This window comes from Cryptomeria japonica, chromosome 4, assembly GCF_030272615.1.
Source record: "Cryptomeria japonica chromosome 4, Sugi_1.0, whole genome shotgun sequence".
Classification (NCBI taxonomy): domain Eukaryota; kingdom Viridiplantae; phylum Streptophyta; class Pinopsida; order Cupressales; family Cupressaceae; genus Cryptomeria; species Cryptomeria japonica.
The window spans coordinates 617,580,881-617,607,351 of NC_081408.1; positions in this window are offsets into that span (position 1 = coordinate 617,580,881).

Sequence of the window (26,471 nt, forward strand, 5' to 3'; positions counted from 1 at the left end):
TTTGCATTTGCTTCAGCAACTTCTTCTAGGCACTGAACCTGGCCCTCAACAACGATACATAGAAGTTTCAGTTTTGAGAGAGAGGAATCAGTACTAGGGAGGTTAGTACCTAGAATCAAACTGGTGAGGGTGTCAACTGCATTTTGAATGGCATCCTGCTCCTTTTTCCTCCTCAATGTTTCCAATATTTCTTGTGCAAGCTTTATGCTTTGCAACAGCTCCAATTCATCTATAGATTGGAGGTCGATAGGGATTGTGATGTCAACCAGTTTGGCTTGACCACCGGTTGCCTTTGGAGTCTCTGCTTGTTTGGGTTTCTCTGTTTCCTCCTTCTCTACGGCTCTTTTCTTTTCTTCTTCTTCTTTCCTTAGTTCTTCCTTCTTCTTATCTTCTTCCTGCTTCTTCTTTTCTTCCTCCTTTCTCTTCTTCTCCTCTTCTTTCTTCTTCTCCTCTTTCTCTTTCTCTTCCTCTTTCTTTTTCTCTTCTTCTTTCCACTTTTCCTCTTCTTTTCATTTCTCCTCTTCCACTTTCTTTTTCTCTTCCTCTTTCTGCGCTTGCTCCTTATCAACCTTTTCCTTGTCCTGTTTCTCCTTGTCTTCTTTTTCCTTGTCCTATTTCTCCTTCTCTATTTCCTGAGTGACATCTTCAACATCCAATGCATCAATAGTGTCCACCTTTTCTGTAGCTCTTTCACCTTCACCATCAAATACCTCATCTGGTTTTCTGGTTTCCATTTCCTATTTAGCTTCTCTATTTGCTTGAGCAACTTGGTGCATTTTCACAGTGGCTTTAGTATGGAAGTGTGTGTCTTTCACCACTTCAGAGGCTTTGCATTCCAGTAGCAAGATTCTTCTTCTTCTCATGAAGAAGAGACCTTTGTAACGGTCCATGATTTCAAACAATTCAGAGTTTGAAGCATCAAAGAAGTATTATGCAGAAATTTTTTCTCTGATCTCCTGTTCTCTCTCGATGGCAATGCTCCATTTATTATCTAAATAATTGTATAAAGAATCAGGTGTCTCATATCTAATTTCTTATGATCAGTCATAAACACATAAATAATTAATGATTTACTGCTCTACTTCTTCTTTCTCACTATCGGTAAAATCATCAAAATACTCCTTCAAATCACTAAGCAATTTTTTTTTTAATATTCTTAATAGTCCTCTGACAATGTGTCATCAACTTATAAGAAGATATGTCAATATTTACCAGTGTTGATGATGCAGGTGCATTACCGGTAGTTTTAGCTTTCCTCCATGTTTGTCTGGTCTTCTTAGGCTGCACTTCCGGTTCTGTATCCTCAGACTCTGGTGAGTTGCTTTTGGTCTTCCGCTTCCTTTCAAAAAAATTAGCGAGAGCAACTTTAGGTTTCTTTTTAGCAGGTGACCACTTGGTCACTTTAGGACTTTCTGAGATAACTGGTGCCGATACCGATGGTATAGCCCTTCCTTTTTTCACTATAGGATCTACAACCGATGTTACCCTCTCTAAGTAGGTGTCGGTTTGCTTTTGCTTCATATCAAGAGGTGAGGAAAGCAAGGTAGAGGCATACCCATCTACGATGTCATACATCACCTTATATCCCATAGGTTCTACTTCTTCCTTTCTAGGCTCTACCGCTTCCATTATACATTCATCTACTTTTATCATAAAGCAGACTTCCTCTTCATATTTCTTAACAATATCTCCAGATATCCTCATCCTCTGACTCATCTTTCACTTGAATTCATCAAAGTATTTATTCAAGACCTCAAGATATTCGGTTCCCACCACTTGAAGACTTTCCCTAATTTTTTTAGTGACCGGTTGGTCAGCAGACTATTGAATATCACCAACTCCTAGAAATAGCCTTGGAAGATAAAAAATAGGTTGACCAAAAGTTGTCCAAATCTGAACCTCAGAGAACTATCCTATTTGATGGACTTCAGGTTCAGTAGAAGTTGTTTTTGCAAATAGGTACACAAATCAAATGAGGCATCTTCCTTGATCATTTTGTATGTGACATTCACTGCAGCAGTAGGGACAAAGTTTATTCGGCTAGCATAAAACACTCTATAGCCGATCAACATACAAGAATACTTAACCAAGTGATCCTTGATGGGATTGACAGTCATCCCCTTTTGGTCGTTTAGAGAACCGGTGAGCTTAGTCATTTGAGTCTTGATGACTTTCTTTAGGGCTGGCACCTCACCCATGTTGCATAAACCGGTGACTACATGAATTGCTTCTGGTGTTATGTCATGTGTCCTCTCGAGATACATTTTCTCACCATGTACTTTGCTCAGGATGATGTGGATGTGTTCTTCAGTGAACTCTTCAAGAAAATAAACAGCATAATATATTTCCTTCCTCTCTAGGATGTTGTATTTTGGTTTAATTTTCTTGTCATCCCCACAGAACAGACCTAGCTTAGAATGAATCACTAGGGATCCTAGGTCTTCCAATTTATAGTCAATGTACCCTGAAATATCTTCTTCAACAATGACTCCGACAGGTATTTGGGACAGGGCATTGTATTTCATTTTTCTTTGAATAAATACAGCTGAGTCCATAGGTACACTAGAACTGGAGTGCGATGCAGAAGCCATGATTAACAAGAATTTTGAAAAATACCTTCACAATTTTGAAATTAGGGTTTGCCAATGTAGCTCACACCACACCACTTCGGTTTCTTGATTACCACTTAGTGTTCTTTCACTGATAGGTTGAAAATATCTCTGGATTCTTCTACAAGATTTGAATTCTCTCTGAATCACAAGTTGAATCACCTTTTGTCATTCTACTCTTGAAAATTTCTTCGCTCATAAACTGAGAAGTGAGAATGATGTTAAGGATCCCTTTTAAACAAATTCTTAACCTACCATAATAAATGCTTGACCGCTAGGGTATAAACCCTAATTTTGCCTTTTACCGCTTTGCAAACTTCTACTGATTGATAGGTAACATATACCGATTTGGGTCTTTACCGATATAAACCGGGGGCTTGAAACTTTTCACCGATTTGTTCCCCCTAAGATTTTCTGAAGCTCAGTTTGCTAGTTCAGAGACTTCCACACTAGGTGTGGAAACATGTTCATCTTGTGACACTTCTTCAGGTTTCTTTTTCCATGTTTTATTCATTCCCGCTTGAATAGTTTCAACATCAATCTTCCCTTCTGGAGTGATTGGTATGTCATCCGATAGGTTCTTTCTCATTCTGCAGGTTCTAACAGTGTGTCCCAATTTGTTGCAATGATAGCATACCATTCCAGGTGTTCTCCATGGTCCATTATTCATTCTACCATTCTTCCTTCTACATGTTGCAGTAGTGTGACCGCTACCATGACAAATCAAACAGGTTGCTCTCCAACTATTTGTCACTTGATAGCCACCTAACTGATGGTCATATGTATTATAGCGGTTGGGATTCTGGTTCTCAGAGGGTTCTAGAATAGCTCCTTGAGTCATTGGAGGATATCTCCCAGTGCGGTGCAAAACAGACCTGCATTCAAATTCTCTATGCCCAAACTTGTTTCATGCATAACAGTTTCCATTGAACCTATTGGATCTAGGCTTATTGTTTAGAAAGTAAGGAAAATTATTGTAGGCCTTATTTCTACACACATTAGCAGTATGTCCTTGTTTGAGACAATTAAAGAAAATAGCTTTAAACTTTTTCTTACCTTTATCCTTTGATGTTGTTTGCTTCTTTGATGCTAAATCTTTTGTTCCAGAGGTCTCACCTTCCTCATAACCGGAGAAACCAAGTCCAGTGGTATTCTTTACTGGTTTTGCTGATTCAAGCTTTTGCTCTAGTTTAACAGTACTCTTATTGAATTTGGCAAGTATTTCCTTTGACTCAGTGAGTTCCTTGGAAATAGCAACATTGGATTCCTTCAAGGTTGCATTCTCAAAAATAGCCATATTTAGTTCACCCTGCATCTCTTCTTTTTCCACTTTACTCTCTTGGAGATGAGAGGTAAGGGCACTGATTTCTTGCTTTAGCTTGGAGATCTCATGATCTTTGTCTTTTACCAGATCTTCAGCTTTCCTTCAGTTCTCGAGCTCTTGACATATTCTGATAGTCAGTCCTTCCAGTTCCCTTCTTAGGTTGGCATTAGATTCATTCAATTTTCAACTTCTTCAACTAGGGCATCCATGTATGCTTCATCAATAGAGCTATTTTCAGTAAGCTCCATTAGTTTCTCAGCATGCTCTCTTCTTTTGGCCAGAGAGGCTTTATACTTGACTTTGAGTTCACCATAGGCTTTCTCAGTCTGAGTGAGATGATGAGTAAGTTCCCTCACAATGTATTCCCCCATATCTCCTTCCAAGTGGTTAGACTTATAGAAAGGTTGGCTCTGATACCAATTGATGAATACTAAGAGGGGGGGTGAATTAGTATACCAAAAAATGTTGAATACAAACTCTTGAATAGTTTAACAGATAACCGGTACAACAGATTTACTAATAAACTAGTTAAAATAAATGAAAACCAAATAGAAAATAAAGCATTCACCCACAAGAGCACAATCACCATAACACAAGAGGTTTTGACATGGAAACCCAAATGGGAAAAACCATGGTGAGCAGAAACTCACAAGTAACTATCTGCATAATAGAAACTAGACCGGTTAAGGTCATACAATGTTCTTCACCAGAACAGATCCTATTAGGAATCTAGATCTCTGTTAGGAGATAAGTCCTGTTAAGGACTACCTTGTGAGAGGATTTCAGATTCATAGTTGTGAACCACCTTGTTAGAGGATTTACAAAGGCTTTGCTAGGCCTACACAGTTAAGGGTTTCAAACTTGTTGAAGATATGAGTAATCAACAAGTAGGTGATCTAGATACTTGCATAGTATGCTTGGTTAGATCCTTGATAGCTCATTGTTAATGCACATTTAGCATTACTTTAGTGTTCAGTATCTCCATGCTCTATTTCTTCACACAGACCTAATCTTTTCTTCTATGATCACACATACAAACCCTCAACAACAACTCATACATGCAAACCCTAGACATGATGTCCTTATAAAGGAGTCTGATTTCATGTCAGTCCAATAGGATTTGATTACAAGTTCCTAGGTACAGTGCATCTAGACACATTTGGTAACATGACACAAAATCACCGCCAAAGTGTCGATGGATGATAACTCATGACAGAAATACTAGTTGGTAACTCATCATAGAGTAATACCGGTTCATACATTTTACTGATTGTTGATTGACAAAATGAAGACTGGAAAAATGTTAACTACCGCTTTGTTCCTTCGTACCACTTGAGATCCTCGAACCGCTTGAGGTCTTCATACTTCTTTGGGTCTTCAGTCAGTTTGTGTCTAGTAAACATCTTCTACAAAACACCAATAGTCTAAAGACTATAATACATAATGCCAGTTGGAACAAATACAGGTTGAGCATAACTCATACATAAAGAAAGTGTACACAAAGCAAGTGTGTGTCCATCAATGACAATCACAACATCATCGAAATGCCAACACATAACCCATCTCAGTAACCCAAATAGTTCTAGGGCTTATTGCTTCCATCCAAGTCTCATCTTGCTTAATAACAAAACAGATTTGCTTGTCATATTTATCAACTATGCTCTGTGGTAGTCTCTCTCTTGCTCTCATCTTAATTTGAAAAGTTTTAAAGTAATCTGCAATGTTCTCATCATGGTCAGTGCCCATATCGGTGAAATATTCCTGAATCTATTTGCCTACCGAGATGTCATAACCAAAATCTTTGTGTCCTATGTCGGGTATCTCTTTGGTAAAGTATAGCATTAAGCATACTAGTAGGTTCCCAAAATGGAAAGTACCTTTCTTATCTCCCTTAATCTTCTTCAAATTGTCAATCAGTTCATCTTCAAGCCATTCACAAACATCAATCTTAGAAATATTGTTCACCATCTCATATGCACTGTGAATACAAAGGCTAGAAACCAAATTCAGTCTATTGGCATGTGTTGCTTTATATCCAAGTATCATACTAACATATCTCACATTTATATCCTTAACGTCATTGACTCTAATTGATTTGCTATCAGATGTGGCTCCGGTTAAGCTTGTCACACTCTTGTTAGGTATTTTCTTGGTTTTATCTAGCCTACTACTAGTTGAAGGTAAACTAGTAACTGCCTTAATTGCTTCCTTGGTTATCTTGCAAACTGACTCTAACCATATGAACTCTCCATGGACTCTTCTCAATACAAGTCATACAACTTCCTTTGGAAATTCAGGAATGTTCAGTATTTCTACAAAACCTAAGTCTTCCACAATCTTATATTCAGGTTTAATCACACCTTTTTCATCAGTAATAACCTTATTAAACATTTTCTTCAAATCCTCATTCCCTAGGTTTTCTATGTTGCAATGTATGTAGATTCTAGGGTCTTCAACAAATGCTACACCCTTCAGAATTTTCAAAAAAGCTCTGACAAAATCATCCTTCTTTGCAATCTGGGGATAATATTAAACACGGGTCTAGGGCATTTGATGTTTTCAACAATGATAGGTTTTGCAATAAACTCAGGAACAGAAGATGAGGTTGCCATTTTGATAAATACCTCTTAACTGAAGTTCTCTGAATGCCTGAAAATCACTTCGCAGATTCACCTTAGAATGCCCTTGCTCAGTTTCACGCTCTTTGATTGTTTGAATACTTGGTGAGTCAAAATGAGGGTTTTACGATGCTTTATAGCCAAAAAGGTTCTTTCAAACTGCATTAAATGCTCTTCGGTTAAGTGAAAACTTAACACATCTGCCGATAAAGAAGAAATGTGTCTTCTTCCCATCAACTAAGGGCAAAATGCATGATTTTCAATTTGCTACAATACCCCCTAAAGATTATTCCTCAATCGGATGAAGAATCTCCTACCGGTGGAGGGTTACTCTGTTCTACCGGTGCAGAGATAGATTCATCAACTTTCTTATCTCCCTTCTTAATCCATTGTTTTGAAAAATCTTTTTTTATTTCATTTACCTTTTCTTTTCCCTTCACACTAGATCCTTTATTGTTCACTGGTATAGTCTTTCTTCTACAAAATTTTGCAAAATGCCCAATCTTGTTACATGCATAACAAGTTACATTATTCCTCTGAATAGCCTTTCCATATCCTTGACCAGTTTGTGTTATGCATTGATTAGATAAATGCCCAAATCTACCACAAGCATGCATTTCACATTCATTCTGCAATTTTCTGAATTATGACCAACTTTGTTGCATTTGGAACATTGATCGGTGGGTGAGTTTGTATTCTGATTATTTCTAAATCTACACTAATTTTCTCTATGACCATATTTGTTGCAATTGAAACATTTCCCATTAAATTTATAAGCATTAGGTTGTCTTACCAGTTTGTTTTGATCTTGATTATTTGCAGTATTGGAACTTTCTCCAATTTCAAATCCAAGTCCAATTGTATCTCCATCAGGTTTTTGTCTTTTCAGCATGTCATCAAGTCTTTCTGAACTTTTCTTGAATTTGTCTTTGTGTTCATTTGCAGTGATCAACTCATTTTCCAGAATTCCAACTTGTCTTGTAAGCTTCTCCTTGTCATGTTCCATGTGAATCAGATATGTCTTTAGCATATCATTCTCATGACAAAGTCTCAGATTTTTCATTTACTACATCATTAAGTCTCCTAGTCAACTCTTCTTCATTCTTCTTCCTATTTTCAATATCCTTACATAACCTCATAGTCATATCTTGCATTTCATTCTTCATATTAACGTTCTCTTTATTTAACTTATTTGCAATGTCTCTAAGGGTTTTCTTTTCATCATCATCATCCTACATTTTCTCATGAAGTTCCTTTCTCTTATTTTGTACTATAACTAGGTTCACCTGAAGTCCTTTAATGAATTCCTTAGCAGTCCTCAGATCAACTTCTAGTTTGATATTCTTCAATTTTTCTGCATCAAAATCTTCAAGAGCTCCTTCCAACTGTTTTCTTAAGTTCTCTATCTATACCGGTTTGAGAATCTTCCTCAAGCTGTTAGGATTTTGCAAATAGAGGACCAGACTCTGATACCAATTGTTAGATTCAATGACAGTCCCACAGACACTAAGAGGGGGGGCTGAATCAGTGTCTAACTGGTTAGTTGTATATTTAAACTTATTTATAACTTTGCAACCCAAAATAGTGTATCGGTAAACAAGAATTAATTCAATAAACACAAATAACAGAGACAACATAGAAACACACCATACCACAAGATATTTAACGAGGAAACCCGGTGTCGGAAAAATCTCGGTGGGATTTGTGACCCACAATATTTACTCACTGGCCAATGAATAAATACTACTTACAATAAGGGCCTACACATGCAGGAAGGCCAACTGCTTGAGCTCACTGCTCAAAAGAGTCTCACTGACTACAATATGGATAATTAAATCCAATACAATGTACTGCTCAAAATAGCATCTCTAATGCTTGGTTCAGTACCGGTTTAAGATCAGATAGATACCTTAACCAAAAACCTTCACTGCCACTAAACAATTATCTTCTACCATACATATAATCTACATCAAAATGACCTATACGATCTCATACATATATGAGTCTTTTACAATATACCAAGTCAGTTTACAAAAGATAATTATATTACAATAAAAAAACGTTCATCCCATGTCAGCCCGAGTGTCGGTATGCTTTGTTGTCGATGTAATCTAAATGCCGCTGTAAGCGCCTGCTAGTGCCGGTGGCTGCACCATGAAGTTTGTGATACCGGTGCATGTAGAAACCTATTGTCGGTTGGTTTCCAGTTGGTTTTCATCATTGACAACATCAACTATTCTCATATGAGTGTAGAATGCCAACATTTTGAAGCTTGGTTTTACTGAGGGTGATGCTGACATCAATTTATATTATAAGGTTACTGATGATGATATACTGATTATTGAAGTTTTTGTTGATGACATCATTTTTGGAGGTGAAGATAAGTTGTGCATAGAATTTTATAAGAATATGGAGAAAGAATTTGAAATGTCTATGATTGGGGAAATGAAATTTTTCTTAGGTTTGTAGATAACTCAGACTGATAAAGGTATTTTCATCTGTCAAACTAAGTATGCTAGGGAATTGTTGAAGAAATTTGGTATGGGAGACTCTAAACTGGTAAGTACTCCTATGGTTAAAAGTGAGAAATTGACAAGGAAAGATGTTTTTGTACCGGTAAATCCTACAAGATACAAATCTATGATTGGAGGTCTACTTTATTTGACTCACACTAGGCCTGACATAATGAATGTTGTTTGTATTGCATCTATATATTAGAGTGATCCTAGAGAAAATCATGAGAGTGCGGTGAAAAGGTTTTTTAGATACTTGCAAGGTACATCTGAATATGATTTGTGGTACTCTAAGGATGATGACTTTACTTTATGTGCATATACAGATGCAGATTGGGCTGGAGATGTTGATGACCGGAAAAGTACTTTCGATGGAGCTTTCTTTCTTTGAAAGAAGTTGGTTTCATGGATCACCAAGAAACAATCTTGTACTTCTTTATCTATTGTTGAATTTGAGTATGTTGTTGCTGCTACTAACTATACATTGGTTCTATGGATGAAGTAAATGTTGAAGTATATCAAAGTGCATTGCACTGGACCTATAGTTATTCACTGTGATAACTTTGTTGCTATTGACATATCAAAGAATTTGATATTTCACTTTAAGACAAAGCACATATCTATCAAGTATAACTTTTTGAAGGAAAAAGGTGGATGAAAATGAAGTTAGATTGGTTTATGTGAACACTAAAGAGCAGATTGCAGATATTTTCACTAAATCTTTGCCTAAAGAATCAAATGAGTACCTGAGAAACGGGTTAGGGGTTTATGCCCCTCCGGTAGAGAACTGATTGATTCTTTTTGGCATCAGTCCAGTATGCATTATCAGAGATATCATTCATTTCGGCACTGATGTGGGGATGCTACTACTCAAAGGGAGTAGTTAGCTTTGTGATTTAGTGATTTATGTTTTTTCTTTGATAATCTTGTCAGATTTTTGGCATTAATGTCAAAGGGGGAGAGATATTGATGTGAAAAACTTAAGGAGTTGTATACATTAAGGGGAGAGATATATGTGAAATGCAGAGCTTTACAAAGATATCATTCACAGGAGGAGTTTGCTCTTTGTTTTAGAACTTCATTGCTATATATTTGAGTGGGAGGTTGTTGGTTGTCTTCCATTGGGTGGGACTTGTTTGGCATTTCTTGGTACTTAGATGTTTTTCACCTCTAGTGTTTCCATCAATGCCAAAGGGGGAGATTGTTGGCCATTTGAAGGAATTGATTATGTGTTGCATTGATGTTTTATCATTGATGTCAACACTAGTTGTTTTGGATGCTTTACTGGCACTCTTATGGTCCTGGTAGGTTGTGTGGTTTCTGGTTGGATTGGATTTGGTATGATCTGGTATGCTCTGGTATGTTTGGGTTATGGAATTGGCTTACTCATGTTCATATTTAATCAGTTTGTTTTGATCTCGTGATGAGATGCTATCCTATTTGCTTGGAATCTTGGTTTGTGGTTCTGGCGAGGGTTTCACCAGCAGAACTTTGATGAAGATCTTTGATGATATGCATAGGTGGTGTTGGTGCAGCTTATGCTGGAGATTCAAGATGTTGATGGTGATCATGTTTGAGACTTGGCAGATTGGGATCATTTATTTGGAGTGTATGGACCTATATTGGGTCCTGGTGTTATCTAGGTTATGGACCAGCTTAATGTAATGTATGGATTGGACCTCTCGATGTGTTTCTGGGATGTCTTATGGGTTGGATATTATTTTTTTGGTCTAAGGCCGACATGTTTTGTAATTATGTAATTGGTTTATTGTCTGGTGGCCGACCTGATTGTTTATGGTTGAGGGTTTCTATATATATGATGTAAGATCTCATTGTAGATGATACCAGGATATAGGAAAGGCATATGTAATGTGCGAATAATGTAATATCATTCAGGTAGAGAATTTGGTCGATCATTGGAGATTGAATTGGGTTTATGTAAGAGGATTTAGTCCTCTAGTATTGAGCTTAACCAGAACTATATTCAGGCATAGGAGATGCTATCTTTGCAGTTCATTCATTATTTCGGATTGTAGTCTAGATATCTATGTAGTTAGTGAGACTCCTTTTGTGATGAGCAGTGTGCTCTAGGCTATTGGCCTTCCTGCAAGTGCACGCCCCTCAATTGTCCCAACCTTGCTTAAGAGAATCAAGAATGGAGGTGAATCCATTCAAGAGATTGGCATAATATTCAATTGCCTCAGATTTTGTGGGATCCCCCTTCTACATGTTAGATATACACTCTATCTTATGGAATAGTAGGTTATCAAGTTGGGGACCAATAAAATTCTTGAGCTTTGTAGCTCTCTTTATTATGATGTCCCTTTCCTTCTCTAATCTTGAAAGTTGATCCATAACCGCCAAAATTGGACCATCTAAAGAACTTGTTAAATTTACTGCCAGATTATAAGAATTAGAGATCTGAATCAAGTTATCTTTACAATCCAAAATTTGCTTGTCTATAGAAGCTGTGAGCTTTGAAAAATCTAGACAAGTCTTGTATACCTTTCCTCCTTTTGCTAATGCTGCATCAACAGATTATAAACAAGTTTGAAGCTTAGCCTCTCAGATGCAATCATCTACAAAAATGTCTTCTTCCGGGCCTCAACAAATTTATTCTTAGCCTCAATTATTGAAATCTTAACTAAAGAGTCATATTACTTAGGAATGAATTGAATAATCTCCTGCAATTTACCGGATGAGCTTGCACTCTCTTTTTCCTGAAATTATGGTACTAAGCGGTTCAAAACCTCAAAAGTGTTTTGTATCAACTCTTTATCTTTAGACTCCTCCTGAGCCAATTCATGTGTTGCCTATGCCTGGAGTGTTGCAGTGGCCAAAATTTTCTCTATCGGTGATATCTTATGATAAGGCTTGTCAAAACTGACAGAAAATTGTGGTATTTTCCCTTTGGATAAGGATGATGTGTCAATTGCCAAACTAGAAGGGAAATATGTCACTATCTATTTACCTGTGTCATTTGGTGACTTACCCTCAGTATCCTTTACCTCTTGTGCATTGGTGGCTTCACCACTTGGTGCCTCACTCACTTTTGGTGTATCATCTGAAACCTTATCCTCTGAATCTTATCCTTTACAATATCTGCCTGTACATTCTCTACCGGAAGATTCTGAGTATCCTCAGTTTCAAAATTGAACTCATCAGCTAGTTGTGTAGTAATAGATGGAGTGTTAACCAGTGGATTAGTATTTACATTCTTCTCATCGGATTTTATCAATTCCTTGTCCCCTAGTAATTGAATATTATACGACTTTACAAAATTGGGACTCAACTCATATCCAAGACTTAAGATAATTTTGACCCATATATCTTCGTCAAACATCAGAAAATCTATAAACTGGGTAAAACCCTTCTTCTGCAAATGTGCATATTTTGGCTTCAGCTAATTTTCGATGATCATATTTTTAGTGAAAACATAGGACATTTAATAACTCCCGATTTCCTCAATATTGCAGTGGATATATGCCCTAATGTCTTTAGTGTGAAGAACGCCATGGAAAACACTCGAAAATGCTCCCAACGAATCATTGAAAAGAGATTTGAAAGGATGTTTCTTAAATTCTGGATGGGGATGGTCCTTAATTTCCACTACCAATGGAGTATCAACATTTCAATGATGAAGCTATGATAAATATCTAGGGTTTCTGCAAACGGTAAATACCTCAAGATCTTGTTGGATGACGAAATGCTCTTTGAATGTATATGCTCGCATAAATTGCCTTTGGACTCTTGAAATTCTCTAGAAATCGCTTTTCAGAATGCTTGATCGTTGTGTGAAGAAATGACTTAACTTTTTCCCTTTTATCGCCATCAACCTTAATTTTCACTGTCATAAATGCTATTGGAGAATCCGACTGGATCACATAATCTGCATATAGGTTCTGATAAACACTTGAAATCACCTGAGTATCCATCCACAATTAGAATTCCCTGACTATAGACCTAATCCGGGTTGTTTGTATGATCCTCAATGATTTTCCTACCCCTAAGGTAGAGTGTCTTAGTTATCGGATGAATTTATTACTTCTGATGCAGGACCTGATGGCTCTACCAGTTGATTTGTCGGTGGATAATCTGACTTCCTAACCCATCTTCTCTCATGCTTCTTTCTGATATCTTCAACCTTTGTCTTTCCCTTCTCATCTACACTTCCATCAGCTACCAATGGATTCTTACTTCTCCGATATTTAGCAATACGTCCAATCTTGTTGCATGCATAACAGACAATATTATTCTTTTGAATTGCTTTGTTGTATCCCTAATTTCCTTGATTTCCCTTTGATCTGCATTGGTTAGCCATATGTCCAAATCTACTACATGCATGACATCTGACATTTCCAAGACTGGTGAATGATGCATTGTTTTGATTATTCTCATTTCTGCACTGACTTGCTATATGCCCATATTTATTGCAAACAAAGCATGTACCAATGAATTTTTGAGCATTAGGTTGTCTTACCGGTGATTTCTGGTTTTGGCTGTTGGCATGATTCTGCTTCTGACCGGATGATTGATCTTGTTGTGCAGTACCAAAGCTTTCTCCTACTTCATATACAAGACCTCTCTTGTCATTAGTATCTCTCTAACTCTTCAACAATTCATCAAGTCTTGCAGAGATAGCTTTGAACTTGTCTTTGTACTCATTTGCAATGGTCAAATCATCTCTCATGATTATGATTTGTCTCTCAATTTCCTATTCATTATTTTGGGATTGAATCATCTCAAGTTTCAACATGTCATTCTCATGTGTCAGTTTGTTGCATTCATCATATTTGTCCTTCAATGCTTGAGCTAGGTTTTCTTCATTCTTCTTTCTATCTTAAATGTCCTTGCACATTCTCATGGTTAGGGCTTGCATTTCATTCTTCAAGGTAGTATTATCCTGAGTGAGTTTCTGACATTGATCTTTCAAGGCATTTTTCCTCATCACTACTCTCATTTTTTAATTGATCGTAGAGTTCCTTCCTCTTGGCTTGAACAACTGATATATTTCTTTGTAAAGAAATGATGTGTTCTCTGGCTTGTCTCAGTTGATTCTTCAATTTATTATTTTCCATCTTCTCATTATCAAGATCCTTAAGAGAAATTTGAAGCTATTGCTGCAAACCGGTTTCCATGGATTCCAAGTTTTGGATCTTCCTCAAGTTGTTAGACTTCTTCCGAGGAATGAGGCTTTGATACCAATTGTTGGAATCCAAGAACACTGAGAGGGGGGGGGGTGAATCAGTGTTCTACCAGTAAATGAATTTATGAACTTATTTCTTATGAACTGGTTAACAGAAAATAAAATTAAAGTGCATAAACCAAACAACACATAACGAAGAAACACCATAACACCAATATTTATATGTGGAAAACCCTATAAAGGGAAAAACCACGGTGGGTCTGATACCCACAATATCCATATACTTGATCAAGGTATACAAATATTACATAGAGGGGATTGCATATGCAAACAGGCTCACCACCTAGGGCTCACTACTCAACACAAGTCTCACTGACTTACACAACATTACACAATGATTTCATACAGAAATGAACTTATAAAGTGCATCTGACCATGCTGGATAAGTTCTGGCTAAATCTCTATCAACCTCCTCTGAATCGGTTTACTGATACCCTATTCTTCTCTGTTCTGCACTACCAGTTAGGATTGCACACGTGAAAATGTGCACAAAAGTTTCCACTCGCTGACCAAATCACATACCATCAATCTCTCAATTATTTGCATCCAAAATCGTATAACCATTCCCATGAAATCCATCGCTAAAATGATCTCCCTTAAATACCCTTTATCTTTTTACCATGTCAGCCTCAATGAAGAAAATAGACTTGTCAACTACCGAATCATGAAGCATGATATGCATTATCCCAATGATCATAATTAATGTTGGCCTTCACACACTATCATAAATTTTACAAGTGATTTTACTGGGGTCCCAAAATACCTTAACCAGGTCCTATACGTAATGGGTCCTAGATACACATTACTGGTACCAAGACTAACCAGTTAACAAGAATAAAGCAAAGTGTGTGTATACCGGTTGGCCCAATCTATGCAAAATTATAAGACAATGAAACCGGATGAGAAATATCAAAACCTGAAGATGAGTTGCCATCAATGACAACCCTAAATGTAATTCACCTTATCGAATGAGTGTCAATTTCCAACAGAATCACGATCATCGGATCGAATCACCAAGAAGAGTTGCCATCAATGACAACCCTAGACCAATAAGAAACTACCGGAAGTCACCAGATGAGTGTCAATTGCCGACCGATATATCCTCCTTTCTCTCTATCTCTCTCTCTCTCACTCCCTACTACTTTTATCTATCACCTCCTTCATCTCTCACTCTTACCCCTCTATCTTATCTTCCCATCTCTCTCTCTCTCTCACTGTCCCTCCCTCTATCCCTCCCTCCTTAAACTATATCTCTCCCTCCTCCCTCCTCCCCCAGTCCCTCTCTCTCCTCTACATATCTCCCCTATTCTCTCTCTCCATCCTCTACCTATCTCAATTTCTCCCTCCCTCTATGTGTCACCTCTCTCTCTATCTCTCCACATTTCTCTCTCCCTCAATCCCTTCCTATCCCCTCTATCTATCTTCTTGATGTACAATTTAATTGAAGCTCTCAATTAATCATTAATATCTTTGTTGCACAAGCAACATCATTTGATAATTGGCTATCAATTGATCTCATGTACCACACGAATGTATGCAAAAAAATAATTTTTTTCTTTCCTAATTTAACTTTCACACCTCTTCAACATACATATCTCTCTCGCTATCTCTACCTCTATCTCTCTATCTTTGTCCCTATCTATTTCTCTCTCCCTCTGTAGCCCTATTTATCTCTCCATCTCTACCACTCTGTTAGTCTCCATCTTCCTCTCCCACTATATCTTTATCTCTACCTATACCTCCTCTCTCTCCTTTTATCTCTAGAAATGTCCCCCTCTCTTTATCTATCCATCTCTCTCTTTCTCTCTCCCTCCCTCTCCTCTCCTCCCCTCCCTCTTCTTACACATCTATATCTATATCACTTTTCATCTCTATCTCTATCCTTGGATATTTCTTCTTCCATCTCTCCCTCTATCTCTATCTCATTATCTCTCCCTTTCTACCTCTCATATATATATAAAATTTATCTGTTCCATATCTATATATACCTCTTTCCTCTCTCTTTATCTCTTCCTCTTTCTATCTCTATCACTCTTCCCCCTCTATCTCCTCATGTTTCCATCCCTATCATTCCCTCTCTCTCTCTCTCTCCATCTCTTCCTATTGCAAACATAACATGACGTTGTTGCTTATGAAACTTGATTATCTTCTTCATTTAGAAGCTTTATTGTAATTGTGTTTGGATCCCTCTAAGTTGATGCATAGTTGATTTGAAGCTATCAATTATCGATTTTGACCTTTTCTACACAAACAACATCATTTTCTAAATGTCCTTTGAATTTCAACCTCATATACTACACAAATGTATGCAAAAAATTGGCACAAAAAATTACCTAGCTGACCTTCCACACCTCTTCGGCATACCCATTGCACACCACTTTAGGCACTTTATATTTTATATTTTATTTCAAGTGTGTTAATGAAAGAGGCTCAAACAATTATTCTATAGATAGTGTACACTCAAATCAAGCTCTCTACTTTTCTTTTAAAGGAAAGAATATTGTAATTATATATTGTCTTCAATATTGATTATATAATATTGTAATTAATTGATGGTTGTTTAGTTTGGACAATATAGTTGTTATTATTATATTTAGTGGTCACTATTATTGTATTTCACAAATAGACTCTTGACTCTATTTATTCCTTGTAATTTTGTATACATTTCATCGATATAAAAATAAATATTTTTTTATAATAATATAAATCATCCCATGTTGAAATGGAGATCTTTGGCATGCCCTGCTCTTCAGAATATTTTGGTTGTTGGGAGCTTAAAATATTATTATTATTGTGAATATTGAAATATAAACAAATGATTTTTATAATTTATGATGTGGACGACTTAAACTTTTAAAAACATTTGGTACTACAACGTACCAACTCTTTCAATGGCAAATTAAATTCTAAAGTTTTATATAAATTTTGCCCGTTTTCCATTGTTTATGGCAAGTATTATGCAGTATTTTATAAATTTGCAGATTCCCAAGAAAACTCAGTACTTTTTTATTTTTAAAGTTGTGTTGGAATAATTGAACGTGATAAAGCAATCTCGTAATAAAAAAAAAAGTTTTTTGGAGATAAATCTGTGTTTTACGTTCTTTTATTATTATTTAAATCTTTGCATAATTTAATATTTTCGTTCTAATGAGTGGGGTATGATTGAACATAAGTACAAGCATTAATTAGAATTAGAATTTCATATAGATTTTACGATAAGATGTGTTTGCCACTTATATATTAAAGTAATTAAAGTATATATAGATATATATGGAAGTGGATTATAGTATTATAAAGAATTATATTTTAAATCATAAGCTGGTCTTTTCTTAAATTATTAAGAATAAGTTCAATCAATCTAGGAGTTGAATTTGGTTCAATCATATTTCTAATAAATTTAAATTTTGATAAATAGTGTGATAATACAAATAAAATATTTTAGTTAAAGATATTAAATAAGTGTTGATATTGATTGACATGTTTTTTAATATGACATACTAATTATTGAACAATGCGTTTAATTGTGTCTAGCTTTCAAGTATGTAAGATTACAATTCATTCTTGAAAATTTTATTATATGCACATAATCTTACACAATATGTCTGAAAGAGATTTTGAACCACATTACAAAATTCTAATCTTTTGAGAGTCGGGGGTTAATCATAGAAAATGTGTTTTATGATATTTTTCTTAGTAATAGTGTCACTAACATTCTTCTAATAATCTATCTCTTGAATATTAATTAAAAATAAACCTTTTTTGATAATCTTACTGCATTTTTATTAATGAAAATTATTTTTGATAAGAGAAGAGTAGTAGTCGTCATAGTTCCAATAACTGTTCACTCCTTGTGCATCTAACCTCCCAACTACTAACTTTAAAGAAATTAAAAAAATGATAACTAAAAGCCCATTAATAAATTTCACATGTACCAATAAATGCTCATTGTTTAACTTTTTAAGACCATTATTGGCCCATTTGTGCACAACTATTGGGCCATTTGTGCATAAGTATTGGCACTTCTAAGTGCACGTTATTGGGACATCTATGAGTAGGTATCGATAACACTTTGAAATGTGTACATTATTACCCTTGCATGCATAATGGATCCCACAACATGCATTGTTACTACCCAAAAGCAAAAACAATTAAAAATCGTGAAAATCTGATGTACTATTAAAATAAGCGAAGTTAACTACAACGACTAATAATACACTTTCCCTAATATCGTTTATTTTTCTTTTGATGAAATTGTGACTTTTATAATTATTATCTTGATGTTACTTAAATTACCCTATTATTTAAATAGTTTATTTCCATACAATTTATAATCAGTTTGATTTTGACAACCAAACTATTTCCTAAACAACATATTATTTTATAATAATATATTCTTATTTTTAATTGAATAAAACTTTTCTTCAAATTACAAATAATAAAAAAGAAAAATATGTATTCAAGATATTCTGTTCGGTAAAAGTAGTCACTGAAAGTTGGAAGAGCTATTAAACAACCTTTAATGGGCTCTGATTGATTATAGAAAATATACTCTTAAATTATTAATTTAATTTTTTAATATTATGCATGTTCATTAACATCCATCAACATCACGTTTCTAAATAAATAATAATATATTCCTAATTTGTTTTTTAAACCATTAACTTTCAAGCATGTGAATATAAGCAATTAAATAATGTGACAACGTGCAAAGAGCATTCAGTGGTTCACTAATAATAATAAATAAGACAAGTTGATGTACATGTACTAATAATAATAAATAACAAAATCTTAATGTTAAAAAGCTTAATGAACACCAAACCTTTATATGATGATTTCTCTATATTGAGATAGGCAATTTGAAATCTATGATTATAAAATTATAATTATAGTTATAGTTATAGTTATAGTTATATTGAATTTTTGTTTTTATTAATTTTTTTGATATTAAAAGTAGTCAAAACAAGGGGCTGATCCAGGGACAGACAAAGAAAAATAGTGGCAAGTCAACTGTCAGCAAAGTAGCAACAAAATTACATCCCCCTAAACTTTTCCTCTATCAAAAAATTTAATCATTCTACGCATAGTAATAAGAGTCTTAATAAAAGTATTCCACACAGGGCAACAGATAGTTAAGTTCAAGCATAACCAAAAACTAAAACTATAAGTCGGTAGGCCACTAGGGCCAAACAAAAAACCAGAGATCCAAACCATAGAAGACAACTATTTCTTTTTTCCATGGCTCCTCTTAGGGAGGAGCTTCCTAGACCATTCCTTAGTGAGGTATTTGAAGAGGCCCCTGTAGTCTTCGTCCTCCTTTCCTTTCCCTTTGATTGTGCTTTCCTGCAGAAGACACAAAGTGGTCGACGATCAATGCATAATATTCCGAGCAAACCTGGAGACATCTTGCAGCTTGTTCTCAATGGCCTTCATTCTGCTGGTGATTTCCTGCAAGTTTTCAAACATACCCTCCACTTTCTTACCCAATTCTACCAGATTGTTGTCCTCTTCCTCCTTTATGTTGCTCACTTCTTCCACCACCATCATCTTATCAAACTTGAGAGTAGGGGACAAAGAGTTGATCTCGGATTTGGGGCCGACCTCCAGACTCAAGGAATTTTTTGGACTCTCAGAAGCATGGATGGAGCTGACAGAGTGGGGGGTCGAGGTGGACTAAAACGGGGCCACATTGTCAGAAGGGATGGAATTCCCAGTTTCATGGGATGAGGAGGGGTCCCTTAAGGATTTCTCAAGGGGTTTGAAGGCCAATCTCATAGAGTGGCAGGGAGTGTCAGCCTCATCTGTAATCTCCACATCAGAGTCAATTTCCTGAATTCTAACTTTCTTAGTTGTTTTAGCATCCTCCAAATGACGCTTTTTATTCTTCTTACTACAAGAGCCAATTTCAGGCAGTCGAGGAGGGCTTATGTTGGGTTTATCGGCAGCAATAGCTAGGGGTTGGTTTTCAAGCACATTCTCGACATAAATCATGTGGGGGAGGGGCAAGGGCTAGGTGAAAATTGTAGAGGTGGAGGATAAGGCCTTGGTGCAGAATAGGAAAGTCCTTGCCTTTTCTCTTAGCCTCCGCAATATCTTTAGCATTAGAGTCCAAAGAATGCAATAGATAAAAAGGAATTGAGATAAGATCTTTATTCCTAAGATGGTTAAGGAAAGGAAGGTGATAATAGTAGAAGACCTCATACTGACCTTTAAGGGTGAAATATTTCATTATGACATAGCAGACCTCGTCCCAAGGCGGCGAAAGCTCCTCCCGGTTGAAGTCACCCACCCTCTTCATAGGGTTCTCCCCCTCACGGAAAAACGGGTTCAGGCTAGTGGTATCCGAAATGTGGCTTTGTTTCTTCCATTTCCTCCCCTCCTTAGATAGACTTGTCGCCTAAGAGATCACCTCTTTGTTGATTTCAAAGGAAATACCACCCATGGTGACCCTTCTATCCTCCCAAGAGGCGACGAACTGCTTAGACAGTCTCTCATCATTTCCTTTCATGCTTTCCATAAATTTATCAATCTCGCCTTCCGAGCAGACAAACCACATCGTCGACCTGGCTTTAAATTTAACCGTTTTGTCGAGTTCCATTCTTAGTCTGTCACCCCCCATGGTCATTTCTTCTAGCTTAGCAGAGAAAATGAGAAACATTGCAGCAAAGAAACAGGGCCGAACCAAAGCAAAGGCAGAGTCGAGAAAAAAACTTGGCCAGCTCTAGGGTAAAATAATGCAATAAACATTGTGATTATTTCAAGTAGTGTCTAAATAGATTTTACCTTCACAAAATCTATTACACTTGTGTGAACCATCAATCCAACGAATGTGATTTGGCCAAGCCCAGTAGTTGCCTTTATTGCCGCCAATGAAATTCATCCGGATGATAATTAGAAAATTGCCTTTCCTGATATCGGTACTACATCGATAAATATCATCATTATCTAACCCCCCTTGTAGCTAATGACAAGGCCATATGGAGCTACGTGGCAAGCTCAAGCCATGATAGGTGGGTTTCCCCTCCAAATTCAAAATTTGAAAATTGGTTCTCTTCATCCAATGATAGTTATATGGGTTCATCACTAGACTTGATTTTTTTCATTCTCCAAGATCTCCTTGGTGATCATTGGCAACAAATTAGCATTTCTCCAACATCATAAGCCATTTTGTAGCCTACCCACCACAGCCATAGAGTCAACAACCGCATTCCCTTCTCTGAAGATGTGGTGGATGGTGAAACAGTTAAGGGTAGCCAAAAGCATTCTAGCATCCCTCAAAATAGAATCCACTTTCCAACCAGCAACAGATCTACCACTGATAGCTTCCACAATAACTTGTGATTCACCTTCAATTTCCAGATGTTTAATACCAATAGTAGTCGCAAATCTTAGACCCTAAAGGAGAGCCACTCCCTCAGCTTGAGTGAAAGTATGGTTCTTCAAGCTACCTGTGTAGGCTACAATAGTATACCCCTAGAGGTCATGAATGACTCCACCTCCCGCTTGGTAGGTATTTTGGGTAGACCCATCAAAATTTAGTTTGTGCCAAGAGGGGTTTGGGGCTAACCATTTGGTGTTTTTTCTATTGATCTTTGCACTATTGTTGAAAAATTTAAACTCTGGGGGGAGCTTCCATAGTTTAGCAATTTTTTTATCAGTCTAGTTAGGAGGATTGGGGGGGGTTTCCACCTAGTCACTGATATATTATCCATAAGCATTTTGAAGCAATTGTAGAAAACTTTATCTGGGGGGGTTTTAGCATCTCTAAAGATTTTGTTGTTTCTTTCTTTCTAGACACCCCAATAGACATGGGGAGGTATCTGCCTCCATAGTTGAAGAATCAAGGGGTGGTGGGAGGGAGGTGTCCATCTAGTGACAAACTAATGAATGTTATCCTGAAAAACCCATTGCATACCACATTTTTCAAGGGTAATGGTCCACAAGTGTCCAGTGAAGGAGCGGTGGATGAAAAGATGGTCAATAGTTTCCTCCTTAGCTTTACATAAAGGGCATCTATTGGGAAGTTGGAATCCCCTCCTTTTCAAATTGTCCCGAGTCAATATTTTCCATTGCATAAGGGACCACCGAAGAAGTTAACTTTTGGAATCAGCTGTGAGTTCCATATCTTCCTCCAACATTCAACATCACCAGTGGGTCTCAAGAGTTGTCTGTAAATAGACTTGATCGAGAACTCCCCCGAATGGGTCCCCTTCCATATGAATCTGTCCTCTTGGGGAGCTAAGGGAATTCTACACTGTAGCATAAAATCCTACAGATCAAGGGCAGTGGGTAACATGTTAGGTCGATAAGAAAAGATTGGGGCTATGCTCTTTCATCGTCCTCTTCCCGGCACCATGTAATCAACAATGTAATCACCAAAGTGCTCCTTTAGAGAATACATTATTTGGCAGAATCGAGATTCATCTAGAGGTTTGTCATCCAACCAAGAGTCTTCCTAGAACCTAATCTTCTTGTCATTCCCAATCTGCCACTTCATTCCTTCTCTAATAACCGACTTGAGTTTCAAGATGTTTTTCCATAATTTTGACCCTTGAGGTAGGTCACCAACACTCAAATTACAACAAAACTACTGCCTTTCCAAATACTTGGCCCTGATAATGTTACACCAGTCTGCCTCACCTTTATCTAGGGTCCATCCCACTTTAGCAATTAAAGCCTTGTTTAGGGCATTTATATTTATGATACCAAGACCTCCCATGGATTTGGGTAAGCAAACAATATCCCAGTTGACCAAAGAGAGGTGTTTCTTTTCCTCCATGTCCATCCAAAGAAAAGTTCTTTGGATCCTCTAAAGCTTTTCCCCCATAGCACTAGATATTTTGAACAAGGAAAGGAAGTACACCGGGATGCCCTGGAGAGAAGAAGCAAGGAGTTGGAGCTTACCCGCACTACTAAGGAATTTTTGGCCTTCCAACCAGAAAGTTTCTTTTGTATTCACTCAAGGATAGTATTCCAGAATGCAAGGGTAACCTCTTTGACAGTGAGGGGGAGATCCAAGTAAGTCCTAGGAAGAGCGAAAGACTTACACCCCAAGATAGAGAGGATTTTAAGCTGAAGGTCGATAAAGGTGTTGAAGAAGAAGAGATTAATTTTATCATAGTTGATACATTGCCCTGAGGCACATGCATAATACACTAGTAAATTCTTCCATAGTTTAGCCTCAATCACTGAGGATTTACCAAATAGAAAGGTATCATCAACAAATTGTTGGATCACTGGGGGGAAATAGTAGAAGCCTCTTTGAATACCTGCAGTCTACCATTGATCATCATATCAACCACATTCCTACTCAAGACTTCAACAATCATAATGAAAAGATAAGGGGACAGGGGGTCTCCCTATCGAATACCTTTTCTAGCTTTAAAGCCGCCCCTAGGAGTCCCATTGATCAAGACTGAGAACTGAACCATCGAAACACATTCTCATATCATGTCAACAACCTTCTAGTTGAAGCCCAGTTTTGAGAGAGTTTTAAATAGGAAGCACCAGTTGACTTTATCATAAGCTTTTGAAATGTCGAGATTGAAAGCCATACCTGGGATTCTTCTCCTGTCCATAGAGTGGATTATTTCATGGGCAGCAATGGCCGCATCCAGGATATGACAACCAGGGACAAAACCTTTCTAGGAGAGACTGATAAACTTAGATAGAAGGGGCTTAATTCTATTCACCAAGACCTTAGAGATTATCTTGTAGATAGAATTGCAAAGGCTTATGGGCCAAAATTCCTTCATGCAATTGGGGTTCAGAGACTTGGGGACAAGAGAAATGTAGGTGTTGTTCAGTATTTTGAGTAATTTTCCAATCTTGAAGAAGTCCTTCACTGCTTTAGTAACATCATAACTAACAATGTCCCAATAATCCTTGAAGAACGTTGGGGGAAAGCCATCCGGGCCCAAAGTCTTGAAAGCACCCATCACAAATACTGCCAAGCTGACCTCCTCCAAGGAAATAGGAGCAAGGAGCTGACATTTATCCTCTTCCCCAATGGCATTAGTGAGCTTACTCAAAAGCCTATCCTGGAGGGACTCATTGTCTCTTCTAGATTCAGTATACATACAGATAAAGAAGTCAGTGGCAATTTGACCAATTAGGGATTCTCCAGTGATCTCCTGACCAGATTCATCCTTTAGACAATTGATAAAGTTTCTCCTTTTGTGAATGCTCACTTAGTGGTGGAAGAAAGCCAAGTTTTTGTTGCCCTCTTTCAGCCACTGAATTTTGGATCTTTGTTTCCAGTAGATTTCCTCCTTAGAAAGGAATTCCTTCCAACTCTTATGACATTCTTCTTATTCAACAAGAAGAGAGTGAGGGGGTCACCTATAGCCATACTGCTTTGGAATTGTTCAAGTCTAGAGCACAACTCCTTTTTCTTTTTGAAGATGTCACCAAAGATTGCCTTATTCCAACCTTTCACTTCCCAGTGGATGAGGTTTAGCTTCTCAGCAATTTTGAACATTGCAGTCCCTTGAATCGGGGTGGCTCACTAGCCCTTGACCAGATCTCTAAAATCTGAGTGGGAGGCCCACATAATCTCATAGTAGAAAGGGGGGGACCCAAGAGGGGTCTATCATTCCAATGGAGGAGGAAGGGGCTATGATCTGAAGCAGTCCTTGGGAGGGTCTTTAGGTAGGAGTTGTGACCAATATCCTAGTTGGCAGAGACAAGAAATCTATCTAATTTGACTTGAATTAGATGATTTCTTTTCCTATTATTTGACCAAGTGTAGGGGACACCCTAAAGATCAAGATCAAAGAGGATAGTAACATTAATAAGATTAGCAAGATCTCCCATACTATCAGAAAAATCCACAAGACCTCCACATTTCTTAGAGAAGTAGAGATGGGTATTGAATTCTCCTACCAACATGTAATGAGAATTCTGGTCAGCAAGGATGAGCTCAGAAATTTCCTCCCACACCAGACGCCTTCCCACTTTGGAATTGGGGGCATATATATTAAACAAGTTCCAACAATGATCACCATATTGAAAATTAGCCACTAGGAAGTTCTAAGTGCTAACATAGATCTTTCCTTGGACTTTGAAGGGGTCCTAGAGGGTAGCAATCCTCCCAGACACCCCAATGCCTCCACATACAAGAAGGCAACCCCTAACCAAAGTTTACCAACAATGATTACAAAAGTTTGGTAGGACATTTTAACCTCCTAAAGAAGACAAATATCAAGTTTCGTTTCTAGGATATATTGTTTAATAGAAAATTTCTTCCAGGGATTGTTAAGACTTATGTTCTAGGAGAGGAACTTCATTTCTTATTCTTGTTGATTCCATCGAAAGTTAGCTGTCTGCCCCTTGCAATATCCCTTTCCATAACTTTATGTCTTAGCACCCTCTCTGTTGGTCTTCCAACTTTACTCTCAGTATCCACATTTGCCTTATTGGCTCTAGTTTTCTTCTTATGGGTCAGCCAATCATCATTATCCATTGGGGGAGAACAAGGTGCTGATAACTTCACACAAGAACTTGGTAGGGGGTATTTAGCCACTCCTTTCGACGTCTTCGCCTTGCTAGGGGGACAGAGAGGGGTCATGATTAACAACTTATTTTCACTCGGAGGGATCATAACACCATATGGGTTGGAGGAGGGTTTTTGGGTTTTGGGGATAGATATAGCAAGAGGCTTGGGGGAGAGGTATCCATCATCCATAACCAAGGAGGGGGAGGCAGGGGGACCAAGGAATAATTGTAGACTTACCATAGGGGGAATTTCACCCTCTTCCAGAGGCATAATTGGGCTAGATTTCTTCATTGGATCTACAGGGTTTTTTAAAATGTCAAGGATCTTGTCAGTGTGGGGGTAATCATCAGAGATCTCACTCACATTAGGCAGTCCCAAAAGGGTTGAGGAAGAGGGAGTACTTGGGCTGATGGGTTCATCTATAATAGCCTTTGTTAGGATAACTAGTGAACAACTGAGAGGGGGGGTGAATCAGTTGTTAACATATTATATCATTTAATCCACTTAATAACCTTAAACTAGATTAAGTACCGGTAAAGAAGAAACAAATATCGGTAAACAATACAACTACAATTAAACAGATAATCAATGCAAAGCAACCATACCACATAACACCATGATTTGTACATGGAAAACCCGGAAAGGGAAAAACCAAGGTGGGAAGCCTACCCATAGTCAGATGATACTTCTGTAGAAAGTATGCGATA